A 21,322-nucleotide genomic window follows, 5' to 3' on the forward strand; every position below is an offset into this window, starting at 1 on the left:
TCTAGCACTTGTCACTGAACTAAACTGCTTCATGAAGCTTTATGAATCTTTTGCTTCGAATCAGTGGTTCGGAGCGTGTATCAAACGATCTCAAACTGCCAAAGTCACGTGATTTCAGTAAACGAGGCTTCGTTGCGTCAAGTGTTTCAAAATTGCAATGGTTCACGTGACTTTGGCAGTGCTCCAAACCACTGATTCGAAACAAAAGATTCGTAAAGCTTCATGAAGCAGTGTTTAGTTCAGTGATGAGTGCTAGATATTGTTGAATAAAGTCATTATTTAGTTTTTTTGGTGCACAAAAAGTATTCTCGTCGCTTCATAACATTCATAACATGAACTGTTTTAAATATATTTTAGTACCTTTCTGGCTGTTTGAAAATCTAAGTTAAATTGCTCTTAATTGCTCAGTGCAGGCCTCACAAGCGGATTTTATCAAAAATATCTTAATTTGTGTTCCGAAGATGAATGAAGGTCTTACAGGTGTGGAACGACATGAGGGTGAGTAATTAAAAAACAGAATTTTCATTATTGGGTGAACTAACCCTTTAACAGCATAATTTTACTTCCATCAACATCACTTCTGTATGACTTAAGGGATAGTTAACAGTTTGAGTTAGCATAGATTGGAATAGTCACGATTAAACATATTTGGCATAATCCTGGTCACATGGTCATGGTCACAGTTCTGTTACTCTGTGCTATGAATTATTCAAGCATGATGCTATATTGGAAAAAACCTCGTAAAAGAACTGTAATGGCCAGTCATTGAAGTGAGAGAAACTTTCCTCAGCAAGTGCAGGAACTTCATCTAGAGGTGTCACTCTGGTCAGAACATTCGCATTCAGCACAAAGAGTAGTCAATTGCAAAATGCTTACATGTCTTCTTGAGATGTAATAATCAATTGATGCATTGCAAGTGATGGAGACTTCTTGTGCATCAAGAATTGTGTATGTGTGAGCTATTCAAGACATCAGGATGGGAGAATTACTGACGCTTGTTCAGTTCTATCCACTAAACCACTAATCACGAATACAGCACTGCAGGCTTGAAGAGTAAACAAACCCGAGAGAACATTAAGGGGGTTAACTGCACTGAATCACATGGTAAAACTTCACCCTGTCTAGGCCTTAGTGCTTTCTGACCAGCATACAGAGACAACAATCAAAAAAGAAGGCAAAAAAAACCAAAAAAAAACTGTGTTCTGAGCTCATGAAATTCTTCGCAGGGCTTACCCAAACAAGGCCAGTACAGTTACAAGAGAGTTGTGAGAGTTTCGCCCAGAGGGACTAAAGATAGGATTACTCCTAAAACCGTTCTCATTCAGAGGACTTCCTCAAATGGCTGTGGTTGCGTCCATACATGGAACACCGCAATCCGTCAGGAAAACCGGGCCGGTGAGGGTATTCTCTGGGCTTGTTATCTTTCAACAGGCCCTAATCTGCAGAGCTCTCCTCAATTTCCCACTGGGCAGCGGCCTATTAGATTACACTGATTCTGCCCTTACGATAAACACAGAACCCTGGCCATTTGTCTGAAGGCTGAGAGATCCGTCTCGCTCTCAGCTGATGAGTTTGAGATCTTGCCCAGTGTGTCCCACAGAGCACAGCAAACTTGAAGAGACTTTGGCTTAAGGAGCAATGGACTGAGCAGTAGAGTCTCCTCTGAGCTGATAGCTTTTGACACGATGATTCAGTGGAACTGAGTTGAATAAAAACCTTCTTTTTCATTGTGCCTTAGGAAGGGAAGGCCCAAGGGATTATGGTCAGTGAAGTGATCAGGGACTATGGTTAAGAAAATGAGCCTGGTCCTCACGTCATGCTCTACAGGCCATTATTTCATATACAAATGAGGGCAGGGCGTATCAGATAATGCAGGTCTTCAGGAGGACTCTAGAGTTCCTCTTTACTCCTTTAGAATCTGCTGTATGGCCCCAACAAAGGTTGGAAGTTCAGGGATCATTCATCGCAACATATCTGACAAGAAACAACCAGCTTTTTTGTTTTATTTCTATGGTCCAATCTCAAAGATGATGCAGTGGCTTGCAAACAAATGTAACAAATGCCCGTAACATGCTTATGTACCTTCTTTAATTATATTTTAACCTTTATTTCTCTTCTTATTCAAGAGTTTGACAGACCAAGAGCTTTGAGCAGGGCCATGACAGGAAGATAAAGCCCCTTAGACTGCATTTATCTCCATGCTTTACATGCTAACACCCCTTCCCTTCAACGCTAACTTAATTGAACTGGTATTACATGAGTAAGTAACAAAATGTTAAGCTAAGACACAAGATATTGTTCCTCATAAACCATGTTTAAATTTGCCTGACACCACCCCTCAGGTGTTGTACAACAGTTTCTTTTCCAGGGAGAGGAATGACTATTCATGGTATTGAGCCTGACACGCTGACGACTTTCAAAGCAATTCAAGTGGAAATCCTGTTTAGTTTATAGTTAACTACAAGTGACGTAGCATTTAGCATGCATGAGCAGTTCTAAACATGGAGACTAAATGTTCAAACTTCTAAATTCAAAACACAAAAGGCTCAGATTACATATTTGAGTATGCTCATGGAGTAACCAGAGTCTAAAAGAACTAAAATGTGACTTTATAGAAAAAGAACAGAACAACAAGAATGTGAAATAAGTTTCTTTTGTGATAAGCAAGACTCTTAACTTATTAGTGGTGCATCAGAACATTGTAACAACCACCTAACAATTACCCAGAACCCCCAAGCTGCTGCATAGCAACATACTAGCAAATACTCAGAACTCTGTAACAACCACAAAGCAATGACCCTGGTAACCTGTCAGAACACACTAGTAACTGCATAGCAACATGCCTATCAACCTCTGAGAACACCCTGGCAGACACAATGACATGCTCAGAACACTGAAGCAACCACATAGCAATACCCCTTGCCATTTCCTAGAATACCCTAGTACTGTGGCTGTGAGATTTTAGACTGTTTTAGACCAGTAAGCACCACTTAGGTTTCTGGAGTGTAAAAGTTTTGTTGCTGTCTTGCAATTGTTAGAGTTGTTAGTTAAAGGGGTCCTTGATTATGATTTCACTTTTTTAAATTTAGTTAGTGTGTAATGTAGAGTATAAACAATATCTGCAAAATTACAACGCTCAATGCAAGTTTCATGCAAAGGAAAATATTTTCTTTCAAAGAAATCACTTTTTAAGGACTACAACAAATGGCTGGTAGGGACTATAACAAGCGTCTTCCCGGGTTGGTGACATCACAGACCCCAAAATTTACATAAATCCTGCACCCCAGAACACGCAGCAAAGGGGGTGAGGCCATGTTGGGCTACTTTAGAGAAGAGTAAGAGTTGTTGTAGTAGAGTGTTGTTGCCATGCTATCATTTTACACCAGACTGCTTCACAAACGAGGGCCAATTCAACGCTGGATTTGCACAAAAGTTTAACATGACAGCACATGCTAGTCGATGAGTTAAATCAACTACACAGCAACTACATAAATGTATCCACTAACCATTCAGATAAATCCAGATGCATTCTAAAAGTTGTAACTTCTTCCTGAGTCTCTCCATCAGTGTCCGGCTCCTGTTTGAACAATGTAAGGCTGAACACTGTTACTAACAATCGTTATTTTGTCTGCATGAGATTCTCCAGCTTTGTTGTTGTTGAGCAACCAAAGAATGATCTATTATGGCTTCGCCCTCTTCTGGAAAGGGGGCCGGGATCAGCAGCTCATTTGCATTTAAAGGGACACACAAAAACGGCATGTTTTTGCTCACACCCATATAGGGGCAAATTTAACAAGCTATAACTTCACAGCTTCACAACTTCACAGATAACTATATCAGCTGAAACTTCACAGACACATTCTGGGGACACCAGAGACTTATATTACATCTTGTGAAAAGTGGCATAACAGGTCCCCTTTAACATTGTCCTTTAGAATGAATAAATAGGAAAGCTGTGATAGGAAAGCTATTTTCTGCTCACTTTTTTTTTTTTTTTGGGGGGGGGGGGTGATGTTGTCTATGTTATTTTAGTCAGTTCCTTAAAAATCACTGACTACCAATTCAACTTCAGTCCATTCAATGGGAAAGGTTTGCCAAAAGAACAGATGTTGTCAGAGTAGTTTTCAACAGGAAGGAATTAGTCTTTCATGAAACTCTGACGCCTCTGCAAAAGGTGCTAATTAAAGAAAGACATAAGTACTTGGCACTCCACACACTCACAAGCATTCTTCATTTGAAAAGTTTTTTTAGCATCACACTATCTCCATTTGTATTGCAAATGAACAATGTGGTAAATGAATGGCTGCTGCCATGATCCAGAAGATATTGGCAGCCTATTAATTATTTTATCCTTAATTGCTCTTTAATTATCTGATAATCTGATGATAATATTTGCTCACAAGTCGGCCAAAATATTCGTTATTTTGTGTGAGGCGTCTGGACTTTGACATAACTACATGACAAAACATTCATTACGTACAAAGAGCACAAAGAGCTGTAAAATTAACCTCAATTTTTTTCACTCTCCTTAGAGGAGACAAAGACTGAAATAGGCTCTGAATGCCAAGAAGCCAGATGCCCTACATCATGTTTCCCCCAAAGACGTCATCTGCAGTGGAGAAAAGCGCCACATGCCCAGCCTCATTGTCTGTCCGGCTCCCACAGGCCCCCCAGTGCAGTTTAACATTACACACAGAACACAGGGCTGACGGGGACTGTGGCAAACTGACTCAGGCCGGGTCTCTTTCTCTCTCTCGCTCACACACACAAAGGCACCCGTAATGTCTGGACAGATAAAAGGCAGAATATTATGGCAGTGGGCCACGCTGCTCCGCCTGGTTTGTCATGCAGCTGAATGGAGTTGTGGTGAGGGTAAGGTTTGGCCACGATTGTCTCATCCCCTGCCAGGACACACACAACTGCACTCACACTAGCTCTATAAAGAGAAGGGAAAAGGCAGGCATTCCCGGACACTGTGCATGATCGCATGACAAAGAGGTACATTTAAACGGCCTAAAGTGCCTGACCCAGTTGCTTTGAGACAAACCTGCACTGCACCTTTATTTTGAGTCTGTGTTTGACTCACTCAATTATTATTAGAACAACCCCAAAGGAGCATTATATTGCACAAAAGTTGCTCTTGCAGGCTCATGAAACTTAATGCAGTTCTCAGTTATGTTTCATTTAAGTATCATCTTTGTCTCGGATGTTTCTCCTAACATCCTTATAGGAGAACTAGACACAAATGAGACAAATGCTGTTATTGGGCTATACAATGAATGTGGATAACATAAATTGGATCATCTGTTCTTGAAAATAATTTGATTGGAAATACTGGCATTCATTTTGATTATCTAGGCAAATCTGAGCAGTTTGAGACAATGTTAAGATGTCTTCTGTAACTGCAGAGGAGATGTGTGAGATTACTGGGGTTTCTTAGGAGAAGCAGGGGACTTAAAAGTATTGTTTTGCTCTCCATTAAGGTAAAAAGTTATGTTAAAAAGAGACAGTTATGAAAGTTTAAAGATGATACTAGCAGTGTAATGTACCATGGGTCCAAGTTTGAGTCAGAGTCAAGACAGAGAGGGTTTGACAGTTCAGACGGTGTATATTTGCTTTCCTTTGGGGCGAATAAAGCCTGATTTCATGCACACAGCATGTCCTACGGTCTAGCACAGAGCGGATCATATATACGAGTTGGCCCAAAAAACAAAACAAATCCGCAGTGTTGCAGTACTCAAAAACAAACTCAGACTCTGAGTCAAGACAGAGTCCCAGTGCTTCTGACACAAGATCTGGTCTTGGCTGGTCTCAAGTACTACAACACTGAATACTAGGCCCTGGTTACACCTGGTATTAAGATGCATTTTGGTCAAGGGAGACACAAAAACATTTCAACCTAGTATTTCTTTTGTCCACTTTCAACCACTTCTGTCCTGATTCTTAGAGAGGAGGGTCTATGGGTGGGTAAATGTATGGGCTTTTTCAGATCTCTTGATCTAATGGACAAAATAAGTTTGCGCAATTTACATATGAATGCGCACAGAGATGACGGAAAAACTTAAAGAGAGCAACAGCTTTCGTTTCTTCTCCGATAGCCGCAAGACTATGCAGAGCGCTGTGAGTGCATGTTAGAAATCAGGAATGGTGAGAGAACATTGTGCTTAGTACGAACTTGTGTCTTTAGCTGACAAAGTTCAAAAATCCCATCTCGCTTGCGCACTTCCCATAACATTTACGTGTTAGTTCAGTAGGCAGAGAGTAGGTGGTCTTTAGAGGCTGTTTGAACACATTTGAACACATGAGCATCTACAGTACAAAAGCAGTCTGGTTGAGTGAGTTTTTGACTACCTTTGGAAGTGGTCAAAAGTGGACATGCTCAAAACGTTTTTAGACCCCGTTTACACCTGTATTTATTGTCGTCCACTTGTGATCCGATTAACCATAATGCATCTTAATACTTGTAAACAGGGCCTAGACAAGATGAGAACAGGTTAAACAAGAAAAGAGAGAAAAAAAATGATATGAGACAAGGCAAGAAAAGGCAAGATGAGCAAAGGTGAGGGGAGAAGTGACAAGAAAACACGAGACAAGAAAAGGACAAGAAGTATAAATGAATTCAAACTGATTCCATTTTTGTGTTGGCTAATTCACATTCTCAGTCAGCAACACAGGAAGTGGAAATAGATTGGCCCTGAATTTAGGATGGGCCCCCCTATCAGCCATGAACTTCAGTCCTACAGATGGCTGCTATTTGCAACAGTCGGTGAACTTTCCTTCCTTAATCTCTATCATTACATCTGTGCCTTTATTCATCTTTTATCCTTTTGTAGTAAGTTAACGTGTATCAGATGAAAGGAAATGCTTTAAACAAATATCTGCTGTTAATATCATGATATCTGCAGTGTGTCTGTAGCAGCTATATAGGCAGTAAAGACATCCATCCAGCCATTAAAACCAATCAGTACCAGCTGTCCGAGCACAAACTATATGAAAGAAAGCAGACACACATTAGTTAATATTATTTTCACTAAATGCTTATTGTAGACAGTATGTTTTTTTCCATCTTTTGATGTGTTCCTAGATCACTAGCGGCAGCCTAGTATGTGTCTACAGGTATAGTCTGCGGTGTCTGTCTCTTTCTTTACCCCCTGTCCTGTCCCGTTTCCCCTATGTTAGCCCAGAGCCGCTGTGGCCAGGCTGTGCTCGCCAGCTTTCTAATTGATAACAGCCAGCAGGGGCCCAGTCAGGGGGAAAGACCTGACTCTTTGCCTCCAAACACCCCTGGGAGGTTACGGGCCGTAGTCCAGGCCGTCAACCATCGCCAACTGTACAGACACCACCAAGCACTAACTGGCAGCTATTTACCAACAGCGCAGATTTCATTTTCTCACTGAAAAGCATGCAGGCGTGCATACACATGCAGCTGCGGTACCAATTCACAGGCACTCTTGTCCCTGCACTGATACATGTGAATGAGCTGTTGCCAAGTGCTAAAAACAACACATTTTCTTTAATAGCAATGCTGTTATCATCTACTGTTGAGGTTTGGAGCAAAGTGCAAGATCACTTTTTCTATCTCTACATCTCTTTCTCTCGGTTTCTGTCTATAGACCAGATCACTGCTCAGTGCACTCTCCAGGTGCATGCAAAATGAAGGGAGTTCTAAGAGATCAGACGCAGTCAAATTAGATGCATTAGCAGGTGTCTGAGGGGCGTCTCTCTGTAGAATGCTGTAACTCAAACTGATCTCACCTTGGAGAACACAACCTATCATCCACTTGACATTTTAATCCTTACCTTTTACATGTTTCACATTCCAGGCTAAAAAATTTCAGCAGTTCCTATAGAGCATCTGCTTTCTACTGTACATATGTTTGACACATGACGGCTTGTTTAAATAGTACCACCTCGGTTGAGGTTCCAAGCGTGCTGTACCGATACTAAAATGTGATGTGTAAACACTGCAGATCGAGACGAGGTGCACACGTTCCTATCGTTGGTAACCGAGGAGCAGATCATGGCAGAGGCGGCACAACTATAACAATCAGTCTATAATCCCACCCAGTTTGAAGCAGTACTAACTGCAGTTGAAGAGCAAACCTAGCCAAGCCGTGCCGAGCCGAGCTGTAACACACAGTGGAAAAGCACCAATAGATTTACCGTGAGGTGTTGCACATAGTCAGCCATTATTGGCCCTTCCATAGTCAGCCTAATGGTAGTGCGATGTGTCTCCGTATGGCAGATTTGGCATGTGGGCACATGACAGTACCTCTGGGGTGTCCCAAAAGTGCATTCGTTTGCATTCATCATATCTGGAGCATGCACTGATACGCTTGCCCGCAATGTGATGCTTCTCCTTGCTTGTTGATGTAACAGATGTGTTACATGTACATTTTATATAGCTTGAAAGAATTACAGCCTATTGGCAAAAGGCAGAAATAATTGAGGTATAAAAGACAACTCATTTGTGATTTGTCTTTCCTATGGGGACATGAACTATGGTGTGTAAGTGGAGTGCACATGCAGTCCAGACAGTAACCATGACGGCTGAATGTTGAGGAAGCTCACTGTGGTTAAGCTGGTATTGTTTTGTGGGATGTCATATCAGTTTGTTTTCTGCAGCTACTGAAACAAATCTCCCAAATCCCTTAGAATGCTGCAGGCTTCACGGGCCTACTTAACAAGGTAATTAAAACTGTCTGCCTCCATTCCCCCCAAATTTGCATACTCCTCCTCCTACCCTTTGTGAGGATGTTTAAATTAATCTCCCCTCTCCTGATTTTCCTCTTCATGTATAAGCAGCACCGCAGAGTTGAAATCGGGAGTCATGTGACTCAAGACGTCACTGTTGATCTGAGTGACAGTTGGAGCAGGATAGATTTCATTAATGACCCAGTTTAACAGCATGCATTAGAGACTAGACAAGCCAGAGAACATGTCTCACCACCACAGTCAATCTCTTACAATTATTACTGGAACTAATTAAGGAATCCAATTAATGCAGCTAAAAGAAAACTAGTGGGGTTGGGCAAGGGAATTTCCATAGCAGTAGTTCAAATTTGTGTTCGTAATTTGGAGGGCATGGGATGCTTGAGTTTCTTGGGAAATAAGGCTGGCTTATGGGAACAGTTGTCACTAATCATCTGGATTTGTTCAAGGTGACATGCAGCAAAATGAAGCTGAATTCAATCTCCCCAACAAGTCTAGAAAAGGCTCATTATTATCGCATGCTCCCTACGAGTATTGGAAAAGCATACATTTACCGAGGAGCAAAGGCTGTAACATCTGTCAATTTGACCTTGTGTTTTGCACCTCATTTAGATCATTGGCTTCTTCTACATCCATTCACTCACTGAGATTTCACCAAGTAGGACCAACCCAGTCTTATGAGAAGTAATAACAAGACGGAAATGTTGAATTGGGTCAAACAAAATTAATGACCCACACCTAAACCTAACCATAAAGTCCAGATGCTTACTCAAACCCTAAATGTTATCATGACTATAATACAGAAAAAAAGAAAAAAAAGAAAAGTCGTACCTTTTCGTACATGCCAAGTCTTAAAATCTTACAATTTTTCCATCTTTTATGAATTATTACAAGTTGTCATGGGACTGTGTTGGTGGAACAGGTTCCTAGATCAACATTCTTGTTGGTCCTGGAAAAACTTGTATCAGATTTCAAGGTTAGCTCTAGGTTACGTCAGGTTTAAGACTGGGCACTTAAACAACATTAACAACCAATCATCTCCCTCTGATTTTATGGGTTAATAGTTAATGGTTAAGGCAGTGGTTTTCAACCCTGTTCCTAGGGACCCACCGCTCTGAATTTTTTTCTATAGGTATGTTTACACGACAACAATGTACTAAAAACAGAAAGGTGTTTCCTTAGCATTTTTTTTTTTTTTTGCATACAGACGACAACACTGTCAGAATGATCTCTCTCAGGCCTGTAGTTGGTGATGTCACTTTGTAAAGTAAAACTATGTGCCTATAGACTGAACATGTAATATGCATGCACATGACATAATCGTTTTCACAAATTCACATTTTTGTGGTTTACATAGAGACAATAACTGTATCATTTTCAAAAACTTCCACTTTGAAACCTGTTTTCACAAGTTTGCATTTTCAGGACCTCAAAATGCAGTTATCATGTAAACGAATGCACTGCACTGAATATGTCAGATAAGAGAGACATCCAAGAGTGGTGGTTCCAGGACCAGGATTGAAATCCACTGGGTTAGGGTTTTCATTAGGATCAAAGATAGGACTGTTTGTTGGACAGACTGTTCCATTACCAACAAAACATAGCCAATCCTGATGGCAGCACTCTCTACTCTTGATTCTGAGCTTGATAGTTTTGTAAGAGCCTGTGAAAGCAGGCAATTAAAAAACTAAAGCCATGCAAAGACTAAATATGACAATGCTTATGATACTGAAACCCACTGAGGGAATTGTGTGTATATTCTATGTCCCGCAGTGTCACTAATGTCCACTAATTCCTCTAAATGCTAGACATAACAGCTCAGAGAAGTAAACGGATACCCTTCACCACCTGCAGGGGTAAAACAAATCAAAAATCCCAAAGTCCACACCCATCCCAACAGAGGCTCTGCCAGTTGTCGCTAAGTTGAGGGTCTCTTTTTAATTGCCAAGGCAGTTGAGGGGATCGCTAAATTTGAGACATTCTTCTGGAGTAACTTCAGAATGGAGCAGATGGATGGAGCCGTAGGGAAAAGTGGATAAGTACCTCAATCAGGTGAGTTCTAGATTGGCAAGAAGCTCACGGGGCTGGAAGGTTTGATGATGGACCAGGGCAGATTTTCTGGACTGAAACCTGAGGCCTGCACTAGACTGACTGTGTTGGCAGGAGGGAAACAGTATGTCATGTGCAATAAAGGAATGCAGCTCTAGTTGCATGAGCCAGCCAGATATACCATTACAGTCCTTGTGCTGGATGCGGAAACAAGTAAAACAAAGAGGAGGGAGAGAAAACTGGACTAAAAAGACAAAAGAAAATGCAAAGAAAGGTTAAAGCAAATGTACTGGAAAGACAAGAGACAGGGACACAATACTGGAATAGACACACATAAATTCCTTGTGTGTGCAAACATACTTTGCAATAAATCTGATTCTGATTCTCTTAAATTCTTTAGTTTCACAGCTTTTTGACAGCTTTTATCTAAACAAAACAATTAATGCAATTAAGATCACAGTCCATGCATATTAGCCAGTCAGAAAATCTGGAGGCAGTTTTCTGTCAGTGGAATTCTGTTTGTCTGAACAATGAAAGACATATTTTGGAAATCTGCTTGAAAACATCTTGTCATTTCAGGCCTAACTAAAAATACTTTGGTAGCTACCTTAGCTACCTATCAAAGTAAATGCAATTAATGTTATTTGTGCACTATTACACTTTAGGTACAAGAGTACCTGCTAAAACATAAGTACTAAAAAGCAACTGTTTCACTTTTAACATCTCCTCCTACGTGATGCATTTCTCACTTCAGGCTATACAGGCAGCAGACAAGAGCCCAACAGCGCTCAGCACTTCTGGAGAGACACAACACTGTCACCAACTTAAATGATCACACTGTCATCAGACGCTTTAAAAATTGAGGGCTAAAACATGAGGAAATACACTACTGCCTGCTGTTTTCCTAAAGATGGATGACTTCTGCAGAAAGAGACAGAAACTGTTAGCGTTTTCTCCTTTAGACAGGGAGCTATTTAACTATGGAATGCTATTAATAACATCAACCTCAACATTTCTGGCGCTGGAACAGATCCAGTCTGTTGTTCAGCATTTCTTTCTATGTTAATACTGTCTCAGCGAGTGTAGCGCCTGCCACGCAAATCAATCTGAACACAGTCTTGTGTACACAGAGTCTATGGTACGGAGTTACCGGAGACACAATAAATAATTGTGTAAACACAAAGCATGTTTACGTGCTGGCTTCAGAGATGCAGACGCGTGTGTGGAGAATGTGTGTTCTCCTCAGAGTGGAGGGAATACTCTGACTGCTCTAATAAAGCCATGATTACTATCAGACTGCTACACGCCATCACAAATAACAACAACAACAAAGCAGAAATCGATTGTGACTTCACGCTTTTGTACACTTGTCTGCAACCCACCAGAACCCCACCCCCAACAATTTGCAGCTTCACGGAGCCAAAGGAGATGGGAAGAGATGAAATATCATACATTATTAATATAAAAGACAGCACAAGATATGTACCAATACAAAATCAACTGTTTTTTCTAAAGCTCGGGACTTAAGAATCAATATTGCAACATTTAGCTGCATTTAGCTCCTGTGACATCATAAATGGCCCCATTCTCTCACATTACCCTAAATCTCTAGTTACCCATAATGCAGTGCACATTACACCAGGCATTCTAACATGTATTCCTAATAATAAAGGTTGCAAAAGGGGATTTTCACAGTGATGCCATAGAAGAACTGTTTAGTGAACAGTTCTTAAAAGAACCATTTTTTCTAAGTGTGAAGATCATTTTAATAATCCTTTTGCACTTTATAGAACTTTTTGCGCAAAAAAAAGTCAAAGATGGAATTCGGAAGATCATATTGCCATACCAGTACGTTCTTCTAAAGTTGTCCATGGGAAATATTAAGAAATTAATACTAGTGTACTGCTTACTGTGCAGTATACACTGAATACTGTTTTTAAGAATAGTATTATAATGGTCTGTAATAATTCATAACAGTAGTCGTGTGCTACATTGCAGTCATGTGACCTTAGCATGCATGTTTGCTTCAGCAGATAAAAGAAAAAAGCATTTTGAAATCAAATTTTTGCATATAAATGCATCTTTTTTAAAGGCAAGTGCATTGTATTGTGGGATAAAGCGCCTTGTTCAGTATGCTCTGTTGTATACTGCACATTGAGGCAAATGCACTGGATCATCTGGGTATTTCATGCATAGAGATAATACTGCACACATTTTACAAACTACACGTACACATTACATACTATGAGCATGGTAGTATGCTTTTTGAACATGTCCAGCCCTTCATGTCCACTTGCCCATCTTTGTCCAGCAACACACACATACACACAATCATCTCATACAAAAGTTGTACAGCAGGGCTGAAAATTCATTTTGACATTAAAGCCTTTTATGAACGCAATGCGAGGGAGGGGACATTTTTGCATTAACCATGCATGACAGAGACTAACTTGCCTGTTTGTTGTAAATATTTGGTGGTAGGTGCCAGTATTTACACCCTCATTTCTGCACAACCTCACTGACAAGTGCTCACTGAATTAAATTGAGAAGATAAAATAGGCCTAAGTTGTATTTATTTGTGGTGTAATCATAAGGATTAAGCTGGTGAAGAAATGCATTAATGTCTAATCCCCCTCTGCGCACCCCCTTCCTCACCTCCAGCTCCGCAGTGCAACCCGCTTTCAAAAACAGGGGGGGTGGAATGGAGGCACTCGTTTGGAGCAGCCTTGAGCTTCAGCCAAGCTCTCGTTGGCATTGTGTGCTTACAGCTGGGCTTGCTTTCCCTTTATCTTACTCACTCTTTCTCTGTCTTCCTCCCTCTTGTTCTCTGTGAAGTGCTTTTCTTCCTGGCCCAGCCTGACAGAGGGGTGTGTGTGTGTGTATGGGAGGGTCAGAGCTCTTGTGTAGGTTGTCACTGGGCCAACTCCTGCAGCTTCCTGCCCATTACAGCCCACAATGACAGACTGTAAACAGAGAAAGATAGAGAGAGAGAGCGAGAGAGAGAGAGAGAGAAATCTCTGTCCGTCTCGATTAACAGAATACAGAGTATAACTTACACCCAGAAATTTTCTCATGTTCTTTTTTTTACTCACTGACAGTGCTTGAAATAGCATAAACAACTAGCATAGACTTTAACATTATGCACGAAAGAATTATGAAGTGATTCGACTTTTTAGTCCATGCCAGTGTTATTGTAGTATTAGTTATATGCTATTACAGTATTTATTCATATTTTGAATCAGCTTTTATTTTTATACTATTTTCAATTTTCAATGTAGTATAAGTTTAAGTAATTATGTTATGTCCTTTTGTCATTTTTATTAGTTTTTTTGAATACTTATATCTAGCACTATTTTTATTTCAGGTTTAGTTATTTTAGTTCTTAAATTTATTTCTAATTTACTTTAAAGGGGTACATCACTGCTGGCAAAATGGGCTGTCAATAAAACATGGGGGGGGGGGGCTGTTGTTTCCCAAATGATAGGAAAACAACACCCATAATGCACTGGGCATGTTTCCACCCAAGGCCACTCCCACCAGTCTGCTATGATTACACTTACCAGAGTCAAATACTGCCTTTCTTTAGTAGGAAATACTTCTTAGCAAACATTTAGTCATAATGGTGTCGACTTGTATTGTTCCTGGGTGCAAGGATTCAAAGAGTAAAAGTTCAACGGGAGTGAGTTATTGTTGGTTTCCAGTGAAGGATCTGTTGTATTTGTAATTGTAATTGTATTATTACAATAATAAATGCACAAAATTTATTGACATAGACCTCATGTTTAAAATGATAGTTTCATCCTTATATATACTATACTATTACTATGTCCCAACCGTCCCACCCGCAAATTACGCCTATGGCTGTTCTGTTAATAACCCTCTGTCAATCCGACTGTCTGTGGGTGGGGTTACAAATATGCAGAAGTATAATCTGTAGTTTTCATGAAAGCCCTGAAGCTGTCAAAAGTCAGACTTTTGCTGACAAATAAATGTGAATTTCACTGTCCAGGTAGGTTCATTTACATATACTACCTACATTGCAACAATACAAAGCAGGTTGTAAATCGGCACACTATCTAATATTGATAATTTATTTTATTTCAGATTTATTGTATATAAATAATGATTTTTAATCATTTTAGCTTTAGTTAATAATAACAACACTGGTCCATGTCTTTGAGGTCATCTACATGCTAGTGTACTATGAAAATTGACAATTAATTTTTAACAGATTTAAAAAAAAATAAAAAAAATCCAGAAAAATAGAAGATTTTTCTTCAGATGCTCTTTAGAATGACCAACTCACTTATACCACTTGACTCTGACTATAGCAAGTCTTGAATCATGAATATAATCTTGAATCATGAATCATGAATATAATATAAGGTAAATGCTATTAGCTATTTTAAAAAAAGATGATCCCTTTAATATTTCCCGTCCCAAACTTTCCATATGAAATATTTCAACTAAGGAAATTAAACTGTGCTTGTCAAGCCATTTCTTAGGGTCTTTATAACAGTATCACGCAGGAGAGTATGCCAACATCACTACTATATTTTATAATATCATGCAATTATAACTGTATAATATTTATATTGAATAAGTAACCAGAGTTGAAAGGAATAGTTTACCCAAAATTAAAACTGTCATCATGTGTCTTAAGAACTAGTCTGAATAACCAGCAGTTAACTAAGTCTTAACCAATTTTCAGATCTATGTAACTGACTCAAAAAAGTTATGACCAGTCTTAAAGGGGAAAAACAAACAAACAAAAAAACAGTTGACTTGTAAGATGAATCTAAACATTTTATGCAACTGGCCACAGCTGTTAAATAGAAAATGTTGCCCTTAGCTGTATAGTGCTGTAGCTCTCATTCCCATTCAGTCTCATTCAATCTCATTCAGACTTGGCATATTGTGATCAGTCACAAGACACGCAAGAACCAATGGTATTGTGGTATAATTGACATCAAATCTAGTGCATTGCGCTGGGATGCAAAACACTGACAGAATTTTAATTTTGGAGTGAACTATTGCTTTTAATGAAAAGGTTACTGGTTCATTTGATTAAAAAAAAGGTTAATTTGAATCAATTTACAGTGGTTAGCACACATGTTTGTGCCACATTAGAGTTATACTCACAAGGATGCAGCATTACAGCCTGCTTCATGTCCCAGTCTTGCTGGCCTTCTCTCCATCCACTTATGTGGTCTTTCCTCTGCATAAAATGAATAAATAAATTACTGAATATGTGAGAATAAAAAATATATACTATATTGATTAATATTCTATAGAGTACAAAGTATGTACGCAACCATAAATTATTTTGAAGAACATCATACGTTATACAGAGTGTGCTTGTGTAGTTTTTCCTTTTTGAATATTGCCTCTCTCTGTTCTCTCTACCTTTACAGATGATGACAAACGGTTTGATGTGATACAGAAAGAGAGTGACAGCTGTGAACTAACAGAAGGGAGAAAGGGAATGCAGAGAGACAGGCGGAGAGTGATGGAGACAGCGAAGGTGCGGTGGATGCAACACCATAAGATGACTGAAATAGAGAAAATGCCATCCAAAACTGAATATGATAGCGTGATATGCATCATATCCTGTTTATGACATTACCATAATTCACACATTTAAATGTTGACTGTTCACTGATGTACACAGATATAAATATTTTAAGTCAACATAAAAAATTAAAATAGAGCCTATTTAATACTTAATCCATGTTACTGGTCTTATTGTGCATGATTTATCAGTGCATCAGTAGAAGACAAAAAAAGTGTTGGTAAAAATATATATATATATATATATATATATATATATATATATAGAGAGAGAGAGAGAGAGAGAGAGAGAGAGAGAGAGAGAGAGAGAGAGAGAAGGAGGGAGAGATACTATCACAAAAAGGTTTCAGCAGGTACTTATGCATGCTTACAGTAATGTCATATCTTGCCTCAAGATTTTATGGTTCCCCCACTTACAAATGTCCAATTTAACCCCTGCTTGGTAAGCTCAGAAAGAAGAATGTTCTAGAGACTGAAGAGCACTGCTAGAGTCACCATTCTAATAAACATAGAAGCTTAAAAAGACTGATAAATTTAGCTTTCAATCCATACCTGTAGCACACAAAGCCCACCGACAGCACTTACAGGTTGTCCAATCCATTTTCCTCTTCCTAATCAAAACCAAAATTGAATATATTTGACAGCATTAGCCACAGCTAATGCAAAGCACCCTGGTGCAAATTCATTTTTAATTTGAATAACAAATGAATCCTTTTAGAAGCCGTGCTGTAATTTTCCAAGTGTGCACTGATAATGATCTGACTTCCATGGGATCACTTTTAGTTTAGAAAAGGTTGCATTTCCATGACAACTTCAAGAACATGGAAAGGAAATGCAAGAGCTCTTTTGCTATTAAAATGCTCATTTTTACAATCCTAGAAATTTCACTTTTATTCTCAACATGTATTCAGACATCATGCCAAGGCATACAATTAAACACAAGAGATCTAATAATGTTTTAATGTAAGTCTATGGGCTGTTTTATCGACCACCAGGCAAGAATGGTCAGTCTACTGGCCTAGTCAAATTAAAAAGTAATAAGATGTAAAATCCATTTTCAAACAGTGAGGGATGAATTACAAACCAAAAGTTTAATATTTAGTTTTAGAAATCTGTTCAAATCCTTAACCCTGTTGAGCATACTTTTAAAAAGAGCACTTATTACGGAAATAGTATACTGATTGAATGTAAATGTTTTCAAACACTTTATTGCATGTTAACTGCAATTAAATGAAAATGTATTGTGGTTTAAATTTAAATGCAATTAGCTGATTTTTGAGTGCTTTATTTGACCCACTTAAGTTGGACTTAAGTATATTTTTATATGTAATTTCACAATTACTTCAATTGTTTGTTTGTTTTTAAATATGGATAAGGTGTACTGCCTAATGTACGTACAAGCAGTAAACTAAAATATACTTCACATATTTAATTTGAAAGTTGTATGTCATGTATTTAAATCTAGTAGTAATTACACATTTGTAAGGATTTAGTACATTTTGCAATTTAGTGCATTTCAAATATATTACATTTAAATGTAATATTGAATAACACTGCAGTTAAAATTGTAATCAAGTACTTTACATGTGCTTTATGTTATTCAACACATCAGTGTACTTTAAAGCAAAAATATATCATTGTGTGCTTTAAAGTAAAACTTTTAATTTCACATTATTACAAAATGTACATAAGTGTTAAGAAACATTGTCATGAAAGTATACTCACTTTAACTGTGACCAATTATTTAATTAATATTTGCAAATGCAGTTAACACAATTAAGCACACTTTTTTTTTTTTATAAGAGTATGAACAATTTTGCCTTAAAAGCCTTAGCTAGAACCACTAATAATATTTATGAACTCTCATATCCATTTCATCATACAAAAGGCTGTGAATTTGCCAGTAAAAACAGAACTAAGTTCACTTATGAGCTGAAAAGAACAGAAATCTTCCAATATAATAAGTCTATATTAACGCTCTATCAAAAACCAACTTGCTGGACCTGTAGAAGCGCATTACTAACAGAAACCGGGCACGCTGACACTAGTTTCTCTTGTGTGTTAGGTCTGTGCTATCGTGAGACTTGCACAGGAAATTGCAAGTGTGGGGGTGTTAGTATATACTTTGTACACCTTTTGGCACCTCCAGCATAAGTCACACTTCCGGAGTTAGTTACTCCTTTAAAAGGTATCAGTGTGAGCTGTTTGAACAATGAGCGTTTTTGGTTGCAGCACACGGTGATTTAGAGTACCGGTATCTCTCGCTCACTCCCCCTCGGGGGGAAAAGAGTTATCTGGGAGGAAGGCTGACCTTGCGGTGACTCCCAAAGCTCACTCCACGACCTGTGTGCCTGGGAAAACAGGAAACTGACATCTTGGAAAATGTAATGTTTATGGTTTGGAGCCATTAATATGGGCCCAATGCCCTGCTGTCTGCCACTGATTAAAGGGAGCTGTGGCACGTGAATGATCAAACAAGTCAGGGCAGGAGACGGGTTTACCCTTTACTAGCTATTTTGATCACAAACAAATGAAACCAAGATGACTTTAACAGCTGCATCGTCAACACTATCAATAGAGGTGTGCTCTAGACTTCTCATTTCTTGTCTACAAAGTGTCAACCGTCTCAGATGTTTCTCCTAAAATGCATTAGGAAAATATAAGAATAGAAACAAGAGACTGAGAAGCTTAGACCAAAAATATGAGGGAAAGAGAAGGGTTTTCACTGACCAGATTTGAACCTGCATTTTCTGCACAAGCACCAAGGCTTAAAATACCTGGAGCACCTAGCCCATGGCTCAGACAAATATCTTCACTTTTAAGTCAAACACAGCCATCAGCCCACCATGCTGTTTCCTGCCTGTCTATGTATTTACTCCAACCAATTTCCACTCCTCCTCTCATTTGTTGGCTTCACCTGTATCTGGCCCGGCCCAGCCCACCCATCAATCAGTCAGTCCTCGTACTTCCTTGCAACTTGATGGGCAATTTCTAAAAAAGAGTAGCTTGAGTGTAGCTGAACTACTGCAAATTATGAGTAGCTTGAAGCTTAGCGAGCTACATTATCAAAGCAGCTTCAACACTCAAGCCAAGGATATGAGACTCAGTTTGTTTGTAAGCCTCTTGGTTTACAAGCCTTGAGGTAATCTTCAACTTCACAAAGACCTTGGAAATGAGAGGATGGGAGGTAAAGTAATGTGCAGCCAGTGGATGAATGACTCTTACTGGGTCACCGCAGACAAATTGACTTGTTTAATGACATAGCCAACAAATGCAGGGCCTTTTACAGCCCTGTAAGGCCACTGACCTGGCCAGTACTTATGCTGCAAATAATGCAACAAGGCTAGAGGAGTCAGTGCTATTCACTCTTTCTTCTCCAAAGAGAGGTAGCAAAGAGATGGAGGGGGAGGGGTTCTGACAAAGACGGATTTAGGAGGAAGAGAGAGGGGCTGAGGGGGCCCTTGGACAGGCGTTTAAGGCCGATGCACAGGAGGCTCTTGGGATACGTGACGGACCCTGTGATTAGAATAAAAATGCAGACAATCTTGAGGCTAGCAGTGGGAGGTAGGAAGGGGGTTAAGTGGCAGGCTTTTACGTGCTTTAAACAGCAAGCTTGATTTACCCTGGGCTGTGTGGCAAGCTATCATTTGCAAATCACACCATGTCTCCAGGGCCTGCTAAGACGAGTCATTAGCTTTATCGTGAATGTTTGTTGTGGCCTTTTGTGGGGGTTTCACACAACTAAAAAGAAGTCTCAAAGTAATGAAAAATGGCTCTTCTTGCATGCATCCATGCCATGCATGACACAAGGATGTGAGTGTGCTAACTAAGTTCCCATGTAATGACATGATTTAGGGTGTAAACATGTCATGAACCCTTCACAGCTATTATATGTGAGATCAAAGAACCACCTGTCAGTCCAAGAAAACGGAAAAAAAAGGAAAACTTTTTATGCGTTTTGGTCATTCGTTTACACAACAACAGCATTTTTGGGGCCTGAAAATGCAAACTTTTGAAAACGACACTGTCAATGTCTCCATGTAAACTACAAAAATGCGAATTTATGAAAATGGTGACGTCATGCTCATGAGAATTACATGCTTAGTGTATAGGCGCTTAGTTTTTCTTTACAAAGTGACATCACAAACTATTGGCCTAGAATGCATAATACAGTGTTTTAATCGTTTTCTCAGATCCATGTGAATGGGGATAATTTTAACACCGCCTGTATGCAAGGAAAAACTTTTTCGTTTTTAATTCATCATTGTCATGTAAACTTACACAAGGTTAGGGGTGGGCGATATGGCAAAAATATCATATCAAATGTTTTTTTAGGCAGGATCACGATATACAATCTTTTTTCATTTTTTATTCGATTTCGATTTTTTCCATGTTGGTTTTCAAGACTAAGCACTACAGCCAAATTAAAGGGATAGTTCACCCAAAAATGAAAATTTGATGGTTATCTGCTTACCCCCAGCGCATCCAAGATGTAGGATACTTTTATTCTTCAGTAGAACACAAATGATGATTTTTAACTCCAACCGTTGCCACTCGCTTAGTGAGGTCTGATCTCGCTTAGTGAGGTCTGATCGCGCTCTGACAATGACAGTAATGTCTAGCACTCATTGAAGTATATGCGCGAGACATCACTGTCGTTGTCAGAGCGCGATCAGACCTCACTAAGGGAGTGCTGAACGCAGTTGGACATAGTGGTGTTTTAGAGGTAAAAAATGATATAAATACTGTTCGGTTTCTCGCATAAACCCATCGTTTCGTGTCTTAGGACATCAATGTGTCGTCACGAGCCGCAGGGTTTAATTTGGATTTGTCTATGCAAGGTTTTTCGACTCTTATTGATCCAAGTTCCCATTCACTCCCATTATTTGACTGACAGACCGCAGCGGTTGGAGTTAAAAATCATTATTTGTGTTCTACTGAAGAAACAAAGTCACCTACATCTTGGATGCGCTGGGGGTAAGCAGATAAA

The 21,322-nt window shown here is 39.3% G+C and overlaps 1 protein-coding gene across 4 annotated transcripts in view; it reads right to left on the reverse strand.

Annotated features, from left to right (window-relative positions):
- The window catches only part of pard6gb (par-6 family cell polarity regulator gamma b), a 182,695-nt gene that overhangs the window by 133,836 nt on the left and 27,537 nt on the right, over window positions 1–21,322 (reverse strand). For 3 of the 4 annotated variants that reach the window (XM_048201149.1, XM_048201148.1, XM_048201147.1), the window contains exons 3-4: window positions 15,904–15,979; window positions 13,560–13,724 (exon numbers count right to left, since the gene is read on the reverse strand). The gene's annotated coding sequence lies outside the window, so the exon portion shown is untranslated. Of the gene's footprint in view, window positions 1–13,559; window positions 13,725–15,903; window positions 15,980–21,322 lie in introns of those variants that run through there. The other variant, XM_048201150.1, reaches the window with a different exon arrangement.

The sequence above is a fragment of the Megalobrama amblycephala genome, linkage group LG9 (genome assembly GCF_018812025.1).
Source record: "Megalobrama amblycephala isolate DHTTF-2021 linkage group LG9, ASM1881202v1, whole genome shotgun sequence".
Classification (NCBI taxonomy): Eukaryota; Metazoa; Chordata; class Actinopteri; order Cypriniformes; family Xenocyprididae; genus Megalobrama; species Megalobrama amblycephala.